The following is a 15,753-nucleotide window of genomic DNA, read 5'->3' as shown; positions in this document are numbered from 1 at the left end:
TATGGAATTTTCCTTCATCCATTTACCCAGTTACCTTTTGAACTCATTTAAAATTGAGCATCTGCAACATCCTGGGGAAGGACATTCCATAGCCGAAGTACCTCACTGTGTGTGTCTGAGCTGCCAGGTTCTGGGTGCAGAAGGAAAGAAAACATGAGAAGCTTACTCCTGCGTATCACCTCTATTCACTTTTCCCTAAGCCATTTGGATTTTGATTTCTGTTACGCAGTCATCCAATCTTCCAGCTTCACAACGTCCGGACTCTCAAAAAAGGTTTAAAATACAAAAACCCCTTCAGATTTGTAGTTGAAATCAAACGATTCTTTTCCGCCTCCGTCGAGTTTTACAGAGCCCAAACAATTTGGGGGGTTCCCTCTGTCCATCCAATGAGCATTTACTGTGCTTTGTACCCTTCTGCTCTATCTGTATAGACACAGAAGTGTGCTACAGGCAGAACACTAACAAGAGACTTCAAGCTCTAATTTTATTTAGATTTAAGAATGAAAGAGAAAAATAACGTCAGTAAAACAAATAATAAATAAATGGGCAGCGAGCAGCGGCACGGGAGGATGAAGAAGGACTGTGTGATCTTACAGATAAGGAGCAGAAGTACGGATGGTGAACTGCAGTGGAGGGGAGGGAAGGTCAGGACAAGCACAGCCCCCATCGAGTAAACATCTGATGTCAAGAAAATGCTTCAAAACAGCCTCACAATGGGCTCTGCACGCACACATTTGGAATTTTCCTCTTTTGTAAGCTGCTGTGCAAGGTCAAGTTTGAGTGCAAGAACCGCGGTGTTCCTAGAGACTGCTAATGCTCATTTGCTGCTACAAAACGAATCCTGTTAAGCTTTTAGAGAAACGACTCGCTTCTAGCCTCCAGTATCTCAAACACCAAAAAGTGTATTAAAAAATGAGGGAACAAGACACAGGACACACATGCATGCCATGTATTCTATGCGATAGTGTAGGTTATGTTTCTTCAGATCAAAAATGTGATCGTAAATTCTCTATGTTGAATTAAAAATGATAGCTTGCATTATTTAGCATTAACTACTGCAAGTGCCATTCATTAGAATATTTAGATCCTGTAGCCTGCCCAACACCTGTTACAAGCCTTTACATTCACCCACCTGCACTGTTACCCAGATGCAGTTATTCAGCCTTAGGTCCACTGCCCCCCCCAGTAAACTGCAGCAAACATATCTCACACGTTCCCAAGAGTGAGACAGGGAAGGTTCAAGTAAATACATCATTAAAAATCCCAGTGGTACTGTGTCACAGCCAAGCTCTCTGGCTTAGCAATTCAGACTATAATTGAATTTGGGTGGCTGCGAGTTTTTTGCTGTTCTGATAAAAATCCCTCCAAGTAGGAAAAATTATGACATTCTTAAAAAAAAAAAAAAACAACTCTATTTCCACAACCTTCTAAGACTGCACGAGGCGCTGATAAAATGCAATATTTACCCACCACATTTCAGGACTCTTGGAAGTGGGCAGAGCTAGCAGACCTCCAACAAGACCACGAGGAAATACCTGTTTTTTCCACACATGGCTGCACTTGCAAATAGGCACACAAGTGGGAGAAAACACTAATATTTACACGCTGCATAACACGCTTCTCATAGACAGGCATAAAAGTTTTCAACGTGAGACTTCCTAATGTGATACTGCTATAAGCCGCTGCAGTACATTAGCAGTCAGTGGGAATAAAATGAGTGCATTAGGCTGGAGCTCTGCTAAGTTTGCAGCGGGGAATTCTTCATATCTCTCAGCTGCCCACTCTGCATAAATGCATCCAAACGCGAGCTGCTGCTCTGGCACGATTTTCCCACTGTAATCTGATGGCTATTATTCTCTCAAATCCCATTTGCGGGTCATTTCTGTATGAACTGAGCTGCTTTAAATCCTTCCTGCCTTTCTTCTTTTAAATCTAGGGGAAATTTGAATAGCCCAGCACCAACTGATGGGAATTTACTCGAACCATTCATTTAAATACTAATGTTTTCGTGTTGCTGCAGCTTAACAGCTCGGATTGGTTTCACGCCGACTTCCCTCGCTCCCTCTCTTTTGGATAAATGCATTAGTTTGCTCGGTGCTGAGAAGTGCGGCTGTAAGAATAATGCCCATTATTTTCCTTTTATGCTCAGACTTGTTTCCACATAGAGTTTGGAGCATTACACGGGATTTATACAGACAGGAAAGTGCATACCGTTGTGAAAATAACTACTTTAGGTTTGTAAACGTTTTTGCTTGTTTACTAAGGTAACCATAAATCCTCTTTCCCCATGTAATTGAACAAATTTGGATGTGATTTCCCTCGTGGCAAAGAAGCGAAGTGATTATTCACCCACCTTTGAGGAAGGCAGTTAAAGATCTGTTTATGCAGATCAAACTGAAGTTCTTTTATCTCTTTGTGTACCAGATAGCACTGTGAATAAAAGCATCGCACTTGTCAGCATCTTCTTCCATGCCAGAGGGCTGAGGGGGAACTTGACCTGAATAGGAAAGTTTCCTCAACTTTTTGTTTTGAAAACGATGACAGACCACTTCGTTTGGTGCAGACAGCCTCACTTACTCAAACTTGGCATTTCAAAAGCAGCTTAATGCCATTTTCACTTATTACTGTTGGAGAACTCCCTTGTAGCAAACCAACAGACCAAAAACCCACAGGAAATTTGTTGGCTGTAACAGGGCTTGCAAGCAATGAAGTTTAATATAGCCTGGATCTCCATCCAAGAAAGGCAGAAATCGTGATAGCTGATGCTACCACAGCAGGCTCCCCATAGAAGCGCAGCTCCTAGGAGCAGTGACAAAGCCACCTGCCCAAACATGTTCTCCTCATCTTCACTACCCATTGCAAATTCTGTCCTGCGAGTTCAGAAGGTAAGCCTCAACTAATGGCTTCTGCTTCATGCTTAAAACTGCCAAAAGCATCAAGGATGTGCATTAGTCCTTCCCCCTTTCAGCAAAAAGTCCCTGAGCTATTGCTTTGTACGCTGCTAATGCTTGGAGACCACTGCAGCAAGTAACAGACCAAGATGCAAATACAATGGAGAAAGATGTGTCATGAATATTCAGTGTTTTTCTTTGTTTGAATGGGGATTTAGAGCCCAAATCAGTTCCAGCATCTGGAAGCACTCAGCCTCCAGAGCCCTGAGCCCCCATACAGTCCCCTCTGAGAGGAAAAGGGCTGGCACCCAGCTGCTCCCTGCCAGGTGCACCCATCCAGCTCTGGAGCATCCTGGTCTCCTCCCACAGCACAGGACAGTCCTCAGGAGAAGATTTCTTCCTCTCTCAAGCTAAAACAGCTTGCTGAACAGTAGGTTGCATTACCTGGCATGCAGAATGATGGCAAAAGAAATATTCTGTAAAAATCACTGCTGCTTCTTCTACTCTGTTATTGAACAGGAATTCAAATGGAGCATCCTTGTTTTCAGACTTGCTGGGTATCTGGAGCTTGGGAAGTTCTCTGACACACAAGTACACATCTGCCTTCTTCCTTCATTGACTGCAACATTGATGGGGTTCTTCTTAAGCATAGCACACATTTTTCCTAATTCTTACCATTAGTTATAATACAAAAATCACCTAATTGCAGTAACTTTAAGGCCACTAATGTACTCTTAGCTTTGACTGAGTGTTACAGGTGACACAATAAGATGACAGCCTTTGCAACAGAAGGACTATAGTTAGATACCTTACACATACACAGTGTTAATGGTATAAGCAATGCTCCTTACCCATGGTGCCTTTATTGAAAGTGAAGTTGCTCAACACAGTTACAGATGAAAGACGGATCAAAGAAGATTCACTCACTTCCCTGCCTTCGCTGTCAGCCTTGTGGTTCTGCTTCCTCTTCTGTGCTCAGCATCTCACTAACGCAGCAGGCAGCTCTCCGCTTCTGCCAGGTTCATTTTCTGCCTAGTTAGAGAGTTAAACCAGCTGACAAAGCTCAGAGCTGCTAGCACCAACCTGGCTGGGGAAAGAGGGGAAGGGCAGAGCAGAGCGTGCAGGAACTTCCTCGGCAGCAGCAAGCTGCTAGGTTGGATTATGCCCTCACAGATAACTTCGCATCGAGAGTACTTCTCATGTTGTCACATCAATCTTAACCCTATCGCTATAATCTGCAAGCCATACACTACTTCACCGTGGGGTTGCAGTTTGTCTTTAGCATTAGAGAAAAATCCAATAGAACTGGAAAAACTGATGGCAAGTATTTGAAGTGTAAGCAATCCTCGTTCTCCTCCTCATCTGCCCTAGTTGGCCCAAAGCTGAGTCAGTGGAGCAACATGCCCAAAAACATGAACTCTGAAAACCTGGTGGTACACTTCAGCTGAGCAACCCCGGCACCGACGGATGCACTGATATTTCATGTTGACTTCTACAGCACGGCTGAGAAAGGCTGCGGCCTGCACAGCTACTGGCTTTCAGGAATTACATCTGAAAACCTTGCTTCATTGAGGGAAGCTTGAGCAACCAAGAAGGCTGCCTACACCTCATCAGCATCCCCGGCATGAGTATGCTATGTTTACTCAAGAATACTTTACTGCTTTAATTAACTAAGTAAGGAACTGACCTGGGCTAAATCAACACACGGATTTCAAATAAGAAAATGAACTAGGAAGTAGCAAATACTTTCAATTCAACTTGCTCGTGTACCTCTTTCTTAAATTTACCATATCTCTTACTTCCAGGCAAAACCTCAGTTTCTAGACTTTGGCTCCATTATTACTTGTTCAGCAGAAGAATAAACTTAAGCACTCCTACCCTTTCTCGGCCAGCTCTTTGCTCCTATGCCAGCCTAGCCAAGCCAACAGCAGGCAGCTGGTCATTTTTGGCAGGGCTTTCCTTCTCCTGCTGAATCACTTCCTGACTTGGTTCACCACGAGGCTGCACAAACACATGGGTCAGCACAGAAGTGGAAACGAGTGACCAGCAGGGCAGGAAGGTGAGCTGTACCCAGCTGCACTGCCACCATCCATACAGTCCTAGCTGTGATTTGCTTTGTTCTTATACAAGATTATTGTATAAAGAAACATTAAGAGATGGGAAAGAAATGAAGAATTAAAAACAAGGGAGGTAGGGGGCAGACTCAGCGTGGAAGTATTTAACCAACTTAATATCAGAGTGATAGCTTTTACGCACCCCTTAAATCACACAAGTCCTACATTCCGGAGGAGATTTAAACACATATCAAATAGCACGTTTACATTGGCTAAGTGCAATCAAAACCTCCGGAATAGGGCCACGTAAAGTCACCCAAAGCACAGACTTATCACTGAACACAGAGCAGCTTTCCTAGGTAGAATCATAGAATGGCTTGGGTTAGAAGGGACCCCAAGGATCACCAAGTTCCAATCCCGCTGCCACGGGGCTACCAACATCCAGCTCTGGTACTAGACCAGGCTGCCCAGGGCCCCATCCCACCTGGCCTTGAACACCACCAGGGATGGGGCATCCAAAGCCTCTCTGGGCAGCCTGTGCCAGCATCTCACCACTCTCTCTGTGAAGATCCTCCCCCTGACATCCAGCCTAAACCTTCCCTCCTTGAGCTTAAAACCATTCCCCCCATCCTATCACTACCTACCTGAGCAAAAAGTTGATTCCCCTCCTTTTTATAATCCTTTTTAATAACGTATAGTTTGTTAAATTCCAAGTCCACAATATTATCCTCTCAAACCCACAAAGAGCAAAGTTCCTTTTGTGAGTTATGTCACAGCTGAACCTCTAAAGAAACAGCAACAAAGATAAATGCAAGAGTTTAAGAAAATGCCTCAATGTAGAACGACAAGTGTTTTTTGAAGAGGGAGACGGATGCAATTCAGCATTTCACTCCTGCTTTGGTTTCTAATTATGTTTTCAAAGATGCCCAAGTGCCTGCTTGATGACTTACAGACGAGCTAAGCGACATTCTGGCAGCTGCTGCAGGAGCAGCCGAACTTGTCACTTGATGCCATTACACACCAGTGGGTGTCAAGTTCCACGAATGGAAGGGTTTTCCAAGTTTCCAGCAGCCCACCAGGCCCAGCAGGGACAGCGAGGTGCCTGGAAGCCAAGCTAAGAAAACCCTTCTTGATCCTTGAAAGCAAGTTCTGAACATTCAGTTGGCTCGGAAGGCTAAAGTTTCCATAGAACCCTTCTCCTGAGATGGTCCTTGTGGCTAACTGCCACAGAGCTCTGCATGCTGATCGACAGCAGTACGAGGCTGGGGAAGCTTCCTTAATTTGGTGGCCTCTGAACAGAACCATTTACACACCTCGGTGTTTGACCCCAGCAGTTCCCTTTAGCCAGTGCAGGTCTCGTGTCCCAGCCCATGTCCTAGTATAACTATCCCACTGTTCCACTTGGTCTGTATATGTTGCACCCTCCTCCTCCCTTTCCTTTACTTCTCATTACACTCCTAACTTCCAGACTAATATGTAGGAGTATTCTTTGCATTTCTTTAACATGCTTTGCACATTAATTTATGTAGCAAAGCTTCTCAGCTGCGTTGTTAGAAACACTGGTTATAAACTACCAATTTTTATCCTAACACTAAGATTCGATGACTAAACTGTTTCTTTTACCCAGTAAACAAACTACAATGGACATAGGAGGCGATGACACGCTGGGAGCTACAGCTGTTCTTTTACCTAATCCCCAGGATTTCAGCAGTCGTATGGATACAGCGGTGGAAGGTTCCACGCTTGTGACTCATGCCACAGTTTTTCCTCTCTCCTATTGTTTTGCAAATACTTGGCTTAATTTAAAATCCATTTCAACCAGAAGCTTCCAATCTCAGCGGAAACTTAACAATCATATACTGCGAATGAGTAATGCTTCGCGGGCGTGCCTCCGCAACATCTTCAGCTGGTCTCCATTCGGGCTGCATGGCACTCCCCTCGTCGCTGCTCCTGAGCTCCTGCCCATGGCTGAGTGTGTGCCCAGGTGTTGGTACGAGCACAGGGGGCAGCTGGGGAGAGGATGGGGCTGGAAGGGGCTGCTGTGGGGAGCTGGAGTGGTACAGGACCTGCCAGGCAACTGCACTCTGGCCGTCCAGATTTAGATGGGTTTAGATGGAGATATGCTGTCAGGAGTCGCTCCCCTGCTTTGTGGCTGGCACTGATTTTGACAATATCTGGGGTGCTGCGGCAGCCATACTGAAATCTAGGGCTCTCTTTTGCTTTGTGGCTTTAGCTTTGCTTAACAGACGGTTTTTGAATGGTAAACAAATAGGAATTACAACATATGAATGAAGATACGCTAAATTAAATTGTATGGCTTTTACAGGAACACACTTTGGCATCTTATAACTCTGTCATAAAAATCTCTCACGCCTGTAAGAACCCTATGAAGGCAGCAAGGCAAGATTCAAGCTGCTTCCATCAGTAACTTGACATGCAGGGTAACAAACACCCCCAGAAATAAATGCACAAAATGCACAACCTTCTAACATCACGTCTCCACGCAAACTGCTTCCATCAGCCCATCATCCTTCCTCAGACAGGGAAATTCCCACTAAGTCATCAATAATAAATGCATTCAGCTATCAGTTTACCTACTAATGAGTAGCTTTTAGCACACAGTGCCCACCCAGGGTCTGGTCTGGAACACGAGAGCATACTCAATAATTTAGAAGACTCAATTTTATCCCAAAAGATAAGCAAACAATTTGATATCTACTCAGATTTCCAGACCGAATCGAGGTACGGCATTATAGAAGACATTAGGATTTATCAGTCAATAAAATATTCTCAACATGTTCCTCTGTGGAATAGGTTATCCACCTTTAAAAGACCATCTTATTAGAGACCAAACATCAGGGACCTTGGGAAACCTGTACTCTTGAAGACTATAACAAAAGATTTGAAAATTGTTCAATACTGCAGATGCTAAAGATCTTCACAATTTGACATACTACACGGCCAATATGTAGGACTGTTCTGGTTGCACACAGTATAAAATACAACTACACATGTTAAGACAAAATCCACGCTGAGCACGAAATGCTCTGACAGTACAATACAGAGAAGTGGGTGGCAGGAAGAAGTACCACGTAGACTTGCACTGGGACTAAACACAGGCCTGAAGGAACAGACTGCAACCAATTCTGTACCTGGCCGTGGGGGTGATCCCTGTGCCAACCACAACCAGCAGCACAGCAACTGTTTGGACAAGTTGTTGTGCAACAGCTGGGGATAATCCCCAACAAACCAAGGGCCACTGCTCATACACCCTCACCGCCAGACCCTTGGCCATCCTCACAGCCCTCCTTTGGAAGCTAACATTGATGATGATGACGTGATAACAATTCCTTCCTTATCTACAATACTAGTAACATCTCCCATTACTTTATCATGGAGGATAAAAATACTTTGAACACAGATGTGCTTTAGAGCCCACGCCTGCTCCATTGCTAGAAAAAAACACCATTTTGGTGTAGATTGCTCTGAAATAACAGCAACTAAAGAGCATACAATTTCCTTCACTACAACTCCCTTTTTATGAAGTACCCCCTTTAAACAAATCCCTTCATATTACAAGCAGTGACATGGAGAATAGTGCTGCCTTTTTGGAGATAAATGGAGCTGACATTTGTTCTTGCCTCTTACCATGCTAATATTTACCTTCTCCAGAAGCCTTACAAATAGCCTGCCGTAGCACAAGCAGTATCTGACTGATATGGTTATGGGAAATCATTGGGGGGCTACAAGTGTGTGTGTGGGGGGGAATGGCACTGCACATAGTGCAGTTTTCTGGACAGGTGTGGGCTTAAAGCAAGATAATTATTATATAGAAACTGTGAAGTTTGGTAGATTATCTCCAGCCTTCCTCTTTTTGAAGTCTCAGAAGAAAAGGATCCCACCTGGAATTGCTACATGTCTTTGTAAAGCCCCCTACTTGAACACAGCAGCACGGCCAAGAACTAGGAGCTCCAGGACACACATTGCCCCTTAACATAGCAAAAAGTCAAACGCTTCAGTGCCAAAGTACATCACAGCATGAATGTGCAGGAATATTTTAGTCCTTATATGCACTGTATCATAAATTCAATAGAGCTATTCCAAGAAACTCCAAGGATAACTGCAGCACCTTTGCATTGTGTGAGTAGTATATGGGGCCTTCCTGGAAACAACCAGTGTGTAACTGCATTTTTGCACTGCATGCTCTTCTCCAGCAAGACACAAGGATTCAGGAAGAGGTTGCATCTTCTCACACTTTCTTTTCTAACGAGAGGGTATCTCCACTTGGACCTACCTAAATTCAGGCCAACTAACTGCAAGCAAGCAAGAGCCAAGATTTGCTAGGGTCCAACCCAGCCCTGCATCACGCCATTTACCTGGACAAGCACTCAGCTCACAGCACACTTCTGTCTCAACATACAAACGCCTTTTCCACACAGAAATGCTTTTTCAAGCTTTCAGAAGTAACAGGATTTTTGAAAACTGTCCTACCTCCAGTGAGAGCATTATGATCAGCTTTCTGTTCTCACAGAAATCCCCATCTCCTCTAGCAGCTCCAGCTCCTGCAAAGCAACCAAACCATCCCGAGCTTTCTGCTGAGCCCACTTGCCAAGAGAAATACACACACGCTCCTAAAGGAGGAACAGTAGAAAACAGAGAAGTATTATTTAGTAGCAATGAAGCTCAAGTGGGCGAAAAATATTCTTGCTCTTCTTGGACTGCCAGTTCTCGAATGCTCTTATTAGCTAGGTTCCTTACACAAGCAGCATTTTCCCATTTGGTTTTTTCCCCCACAGATTTTTATCTTCAAATACCTGTTATGTAGATTCCAGCAAGTAACAGATGATCCACAGTAACACTTCAAAGAGCCATATTTCACTGTGTGAAAATTACATCACGAGTACGCGATCCTGAATTTCCCAGATCAGTATTTCCTACAGTTTTATTGGCCTCAAAGTCACACATGCACGCTGGTTTGTTTTTGCACGTCCCTCGACAAAACTTTCCATGCAAAATCTAACAAACAACACAGACCTGTCGGGCACTTCCTAGCACAAAGGAATGGGTGGAATATGCTAACTCTTCTGTGCTGCATGTAAGTAGTGAGTGCACATAGCAGATACACTTACATGGAAGAGCACACAGGCATGCACCAGAGCACTCAATGTGTCACCTTCCTGGCTTGCATCGACCAGAAGGGATTTCTGCAAAGTGGCTTGCATCATTCTGCCATACAAATCACTTTTTCAGCTGGCTTTCAGGTAGTTTAAATGCTGTATTTCATTATCTGCCTCCTTTATTCTGTTACTGACAGCCTTCTTCTGGATCTTTTCTACTAACATTTTATATGATATTTTGTGATACAGTTTGTGGCACCAAAGCATACAAAACCCTGATATTTTCTACGTTTTCTGAGGTGCAGTTACTGTACACAGCCCTGTAAGACATTAAATACATATCACCTTTAAGTTCTGCATTTTAAACACAATACATAATGTAAACTACTGCAAACACCGGAGTCCTTCCATCTGTAGACACACACTTGGTGCTGCTCCCTCCTCTCTTGAAGGGAGTGCTGGAATCAGGCAGGAACTGCTGAGGCACAACTGCCGAGGTGCTCCCGAGGGGCAGTTACAGTTTCATTGCTTAATCACTCCATCTTTCCATTTTGTTAATCATGTAGCTGAATAAAAATGATCTGATAGTGCTTGTGCATTCATTGTAATGAGTCCCTGGAAAGAAACGTCAGGAGCCAAGCATGCCCAGATCTCCTGACCGAGTGGAAAAAACTTCGGCAGCAGGAATAAAAACACCTTCAGTCTATATACACCAACACTTCCTTTTTGATCCCGAAGCCCCGTTCTGTTCCCAAGGAAGAAATGAAAAACTTGCACAGCAAGTTGCTCAGCGAAATACGCCGAGCAGTGCCTGAGCTAACGAACCCTCCCAGCACAGCTTCCCTCCCAGGCCTTCGCATCTCCATCTCCTTTCCTTTCTGCTGCCCCAAGCCTTGCGTAACAATGCCATTTCCTGAATCCAAACCTCTACAAATAAACCTTATGGCTGACTAATACTTTCTTCCCTTCAGCGAGGCACCCTTATAAAACTGAGGCACGCTCTTGAGGTACCTTTAGCTGCTGGGCTAGTGAAAATGCCCACTAGAAGCTAAAAGCAAATGTATAACGACCGTGTTCGAGCTCCTCCCTGAGCAGAGTTGGTAGCTTGTGTGCTAGATGTGATCCAAAAGGCGCTGCGTGCGGCGTGAGCTGCGGGACGGAGGGCGGCAGCTGATGGCTCGAAGGCTGCAGATGGACACGGTCCAGAGAAAGACTTGGACTAAGGGTATATCATAAGGAAGGAGAAAATGAATCCTCTTGAAGCAGGGAAAAATATTAGACTTCAGAGGGCAACATTTACTTTACAGTGGGGCTCGTTAGAGCAATCTGTTCACTGTTAGCAGATTAGCATCTACTCAAGACCCTTACTCGAAGGAGCATAAATAAGAAAAGATGAACTGCAGGTCACACATTTAACATTTTAAATGTCTTCATATTAACCCCAGCGAAAAACACCTAATGACATTCAAGGGAACAAGATAATGTTTGCACACTGCAACTGCAAAAGGTTAATTGTGCAAGAAACAGTAAGGACTTGAACAACGAACAAAAGGATGCAATCTTTTAATGTTCCTATCTATCTCAGCAGCAACTTTTTATGAGCACACAGCAAAATGCATATTAATCTGTCCCCAAAACATCCTGCTTAGTCATTGGAGCAAGTGCTCAGTGCACTAATAGTCTGAATTATTTAGCGCAGCAAAAGAATGCTGGGACCTCAGTAGCCCATGGCAAGATGAAATGCCAATTAGTGGAGACAGCAGAGCCAAAAGCACACTGTGCCAATCCAGCCAGAGCAGCAGAGACAGAAACCAAAGCAACGTGAGAACGTTTCCTTAAGGTGTAGATTTGCCACGTATGTAAGAAGCTTGAAACCTGTCCTTTGGGTTGAAGGGAGCATCCCTCTGACTTTCAGCTGCAGCTGATGAAAGCACTCGTGGGGCTGTGCAATCAGCTAGATAGACGTGTTTCCTTGTCTGGCTAGAAACTAATACACACCACAAGAAAATCTCCATCCAGATTAGGAACCTGACTCAGCTGGTGACATCTGCACAAGTGCTAGCACTGCTGAGAGCCCCTTCCTCTGGCAGTACTGCCCGAGGCCAGTGGAATGCAACCCGTAAACTGCACCTACTGAGCCATGGCGATGTACCTCTGGGTGCTCACGTGGAAACAGCTCCCTGCTTTCAGCATTACTCCACTTCATCATTATACATAAGAAGGAATTCCTTTTTTTTTTTTTTTTTTTTTTAAGAGGGCGAGGAGGGAAAGAAGGGGGAATGATAACATTTTCAGCAAGTTCTAAGACTAACTCCAGGTGAACTGTTTGTTTTCCTATAAATCACGTGTCCATGTTGGTACTTTAAGAGAGTTGAGTTTGTTGCAGTGTCTCCCGCCCTAACAACCACCAACCAAGTAAAAAGGAGGATGAGGGCCACATGTGCACATTAACCCTTGCAGGCGGTGTAGAGGAGTGCCAGCCAGTAAATGCAGACAGAGCCAAGGGAGCTCAGCATGCAGCCAAGCAGGTCATAGGCTCTGAGCCTGCCGCCCTGCCCTCAGTAGGGGCCACAAGGACATGTGGGATGCAGGGAGGGACCAGGGCTTTGCACCAGGTGCTGCAGAGCAGAGGGACAGAATCAGTTTGGTCACAGAACCAACATTTACCACTGCGAAGGCTTCTGCCCGCCTTTTCCAAACGTGAACAAACAGATTTGCGTTCCCACCCAAACACAAGATTTGTGTTCCCACCCAATTCTCATCTTTCCAACCCAACGTTTAAAATTTTCCAGTGGCCTCAAGCACCTCTGTTTCCCTGTAAGTCCAAAAAAATCCACATCATAAAAGTTTCACCTGAGTAGATACCAGATCCATTTCTGTGTCGTCTGTTGGACAACCGGTCTGATTTCATGTAAGATTCATTTACATTTGGTGTGTGGATATCAAACACAATCTATTTGTTACAGTCACTCTTAGCATGCATTTCCACGAGCATTACTCAAAGCTTTTGGAAGAAGCTGGGTATGTTTTGAATCACTCAGGCTTATTTACCATATAATCCATCTAAAGAACATATGTTCGATTCACATACCACATACCTGACGGCAGGTTCTCTCTTGTATACACATCAAGAAGTTGTCTTTCCCTTTCTTTCTTCCCCTGGTGCCCCTAATCAGTTTAACTAGAACGGCTGGAGTATGAGTTTGCAATGAGTCAAGAGGAAAACAAATTCACCAAGTCCACCTCCGCTCAGCTGAACTGGGCGGCAAGTGGAAAATGACTGGATGTACGTAGGGCAACCCATTCTTATTGCATGCATGCCTAACAACCCAGGAAGGAAACATGCAAAGTTACCAAAACACTGTTGTTGCAAAGCATTACATCAAGAGATATTTGTTATCCTAGCCTAATTTGCTTGGTTAACATGTAGCCAATATATTGGGCATACCAAAATAAAGCACCTTGGCAAGGTTATTTAGCTGTTCCACAGACAAAACCTCCTGGGAGAACCTGATAAAGCGGTAAACCTGGTAAAAGACAGGCTTTTATTCTGATTTTCCTTGCTAATGCGAAACCTGGGGGATGAACCATCCACCACAACAGCTTCCCTTGTGGAAAATGAACCACTCCAAGTACCATAAAGTACCAAGTACCAGAGCCAGGCCAGGCTGGACGTGGCTCTGGGCAGCCTGGTCTAGTGGTTGGCGACCCTGCACTTGGCAGGGGGATTGAGACTCGATGATCTTTGAGGTCCTTTTCAACCCAAGCCATTCTATGATTCTATGATAAAGATGATTAAAATCTGAACGACGGGGTAGCCAGGAGAGAGGCAGCTTTTGAAGGCAGATGCCAACCAGTTTATTGGACAAGATTTGCCTCTGTTTCTTTTGTACGGCAGATAAGCACAAGTGAAAGGAGCAAGAAGGCACACCACCACCAAGGGCCTTCCCAACACTTTGCCCTATTCCTGCTCCACAAAGACCGAGTTCCCAAAATTCTGCATAACAGACAGCATTGCTTCAAACCTCCAAAACCTACACAAAAACGAGTTTTCCAAAGCTGGGACACCACCTGCAATATACCTGGATGACAAACTCTGCTTGTGTTTTCCAGCGTTAAAAAGCAAATGCTCTTCCTTGCATTAGCACCGCTTGGTTACGAAACCATCAATTTAGCCTCCGTGCAAAGAAAGGAGCGAACATAACGGCTCCCTGAAGGCACAGCTCCGAGGCAGGAGGAATACGAGCTCAATTTCTTTCCCAAACGCTGCAGAGAAAGATGAGAACGAAACAGCTTCCAGTCGTCATGCTCCTCATCCGCCTTGTGTATCCATGGCTTCCCTCCAGGACCCTCTGACGCGCTCTCACAGCACAGCCCTCCGCTGTCCTTCCGACACGCTGCACTCTGTGTGGTCTGCTTAGGCGAGGGCAGGGGAAGCTTCCTGGGTTTGAAATTATTTTTCTCTTTACAACCCGGGATAGCGAGAGAAGGTCATTTCTTTTAAAGAGCCCACAGGAATCTCGTAGTAGTTCAAATATTTGTATTTGCGTGTGAAGACAGACATTCGTGCGGGATGTGGTGGGGAAACTTGGGGTTGTATATTAGTTTATTTTGGGCAGGGGAAGATTGCTAGTTTCCTACCGGTGTTTTTGCTAGATTATTTTGCAAAGCTGCCTATAGGATTGATTGCCTGTTAAAATTTGAAAGATTTAACATGTGGAATTCATGAAGCAGAAATAAGTCGTGACTGTAATTAGTCAACAGTAAAGCTACCTCAAGGGGAAACAAATCTGAGTCCTCTGGAGGTGTGAGGAAAAACAAGCAAGCACCACCAGTATATTTCAATGGAAGAGAGGGAAATAGACTGCCTACAGAGGGAAGGAGGGGGAAAAACAGGAAGAGGCATAAATAAGGGGCAGAGGAACGAACAGAATGAAGAGTGACTGGGTGACAGCACCGAGGCAAAGCGGGCCGTCTTGGGGAGATCTATCTTGCATGATGCAGATTCTTCAGCACAGGACAGACAACAGCAGCACACAACTTCACATTCAAAGCACGCTGCTTCACCGAGCATAAACGCTGAAAGTAACTGCGCCTTCACCACATCCTAGATTTTGTCACAAAAGCCACGTTAAGCCTACAAACGTTTCATTGTACTTTTAAACAACAAATTACTGGTTCAACATCTCCAACTTTTTGGTCAATCCACACAAAAGCAGAGCTGTGCCAGCACAACCCGACAGCGCAGGTAATAATGCCTTCTCTCACGACAAACTCAACCAGACCACTGCTGTCTCCCCACCCAACTCCCAAACGCTCTGCAGGTTTGCTCCCTGGGCCCTGATGACACGGTCGAGCAGTGAAGTGGGCCATTACAGCCCTCAAACTCCCTCCTGTCCCACACCCCAGGCACCAAGCGCACAACAGCCAATGTCTGCCCTCCGCTGTAGCCCCGTGAATTCATTCCTGCACAGATGAGGGGGCAAGAAATCGCATAACGCTGATGGCTCAGGAGACAAAGACAGCGTGTTGCTTACCTTCCTCACCTCGGTGGTGCTGACAGCCTCCTGCCTGGTGAAGCTGACTGGGTTAAGCAGTCGCTCAGCTAACTGAGCACCGCCCAAAACATCCCCAGCTTTCCTGAGACCTGCTTCTTGCCAGCTATACCAACACGTGTGCTCTGTGTCCCTC

At 45.0% G+C, this 15,753-nt stretch overlaps 1 protein-coding gene across 4 annotated transcripts in view; it reads right to left on the bottom strand.

Annotated features, from left to right (window-relative positions):
- The window catches only part of PEAK1 (pseudopodium enriched atypical kinase 1), a 97,735-nt gene that overhangs the window by 68,427 nt on the left and 13,555 nt on the right, over nt 1-15,753 (bottom strand). The window contains exon 2 of one of the 4 annotated variants that reach the window (XM_021407888.1): nt 9,437-9,576. The exons of the other annotated variants lie outside the window; for them this stretch is intronic. The gene's annotated coding sequence lies outside the window, so the exon portion shown is untranslated. The remainder of the gene's footprint in view (nt 1-9,436; nt 9,577-15,753) is intronic. 4 annotated transcript variants of the gene reach the window in all.

This window comes from Numida meleagris, chromosome 9, assembly GCF_002078875.1.
Source record: "Numida meleagris isolate 19003 breed g44 Domestic line chromosome 9, NumMel1.0, whole genome shotgun sequence".
In the NCBI taxonomy this organism is placed as follows: Eukaryota; Metazoa; Chordata; class Aves; order Galliformes; family Numididae; genus Numida; species Numida meleagris.
This window is presented reverse-complemented; position numbering and strand designations above follow the sequence as displayed.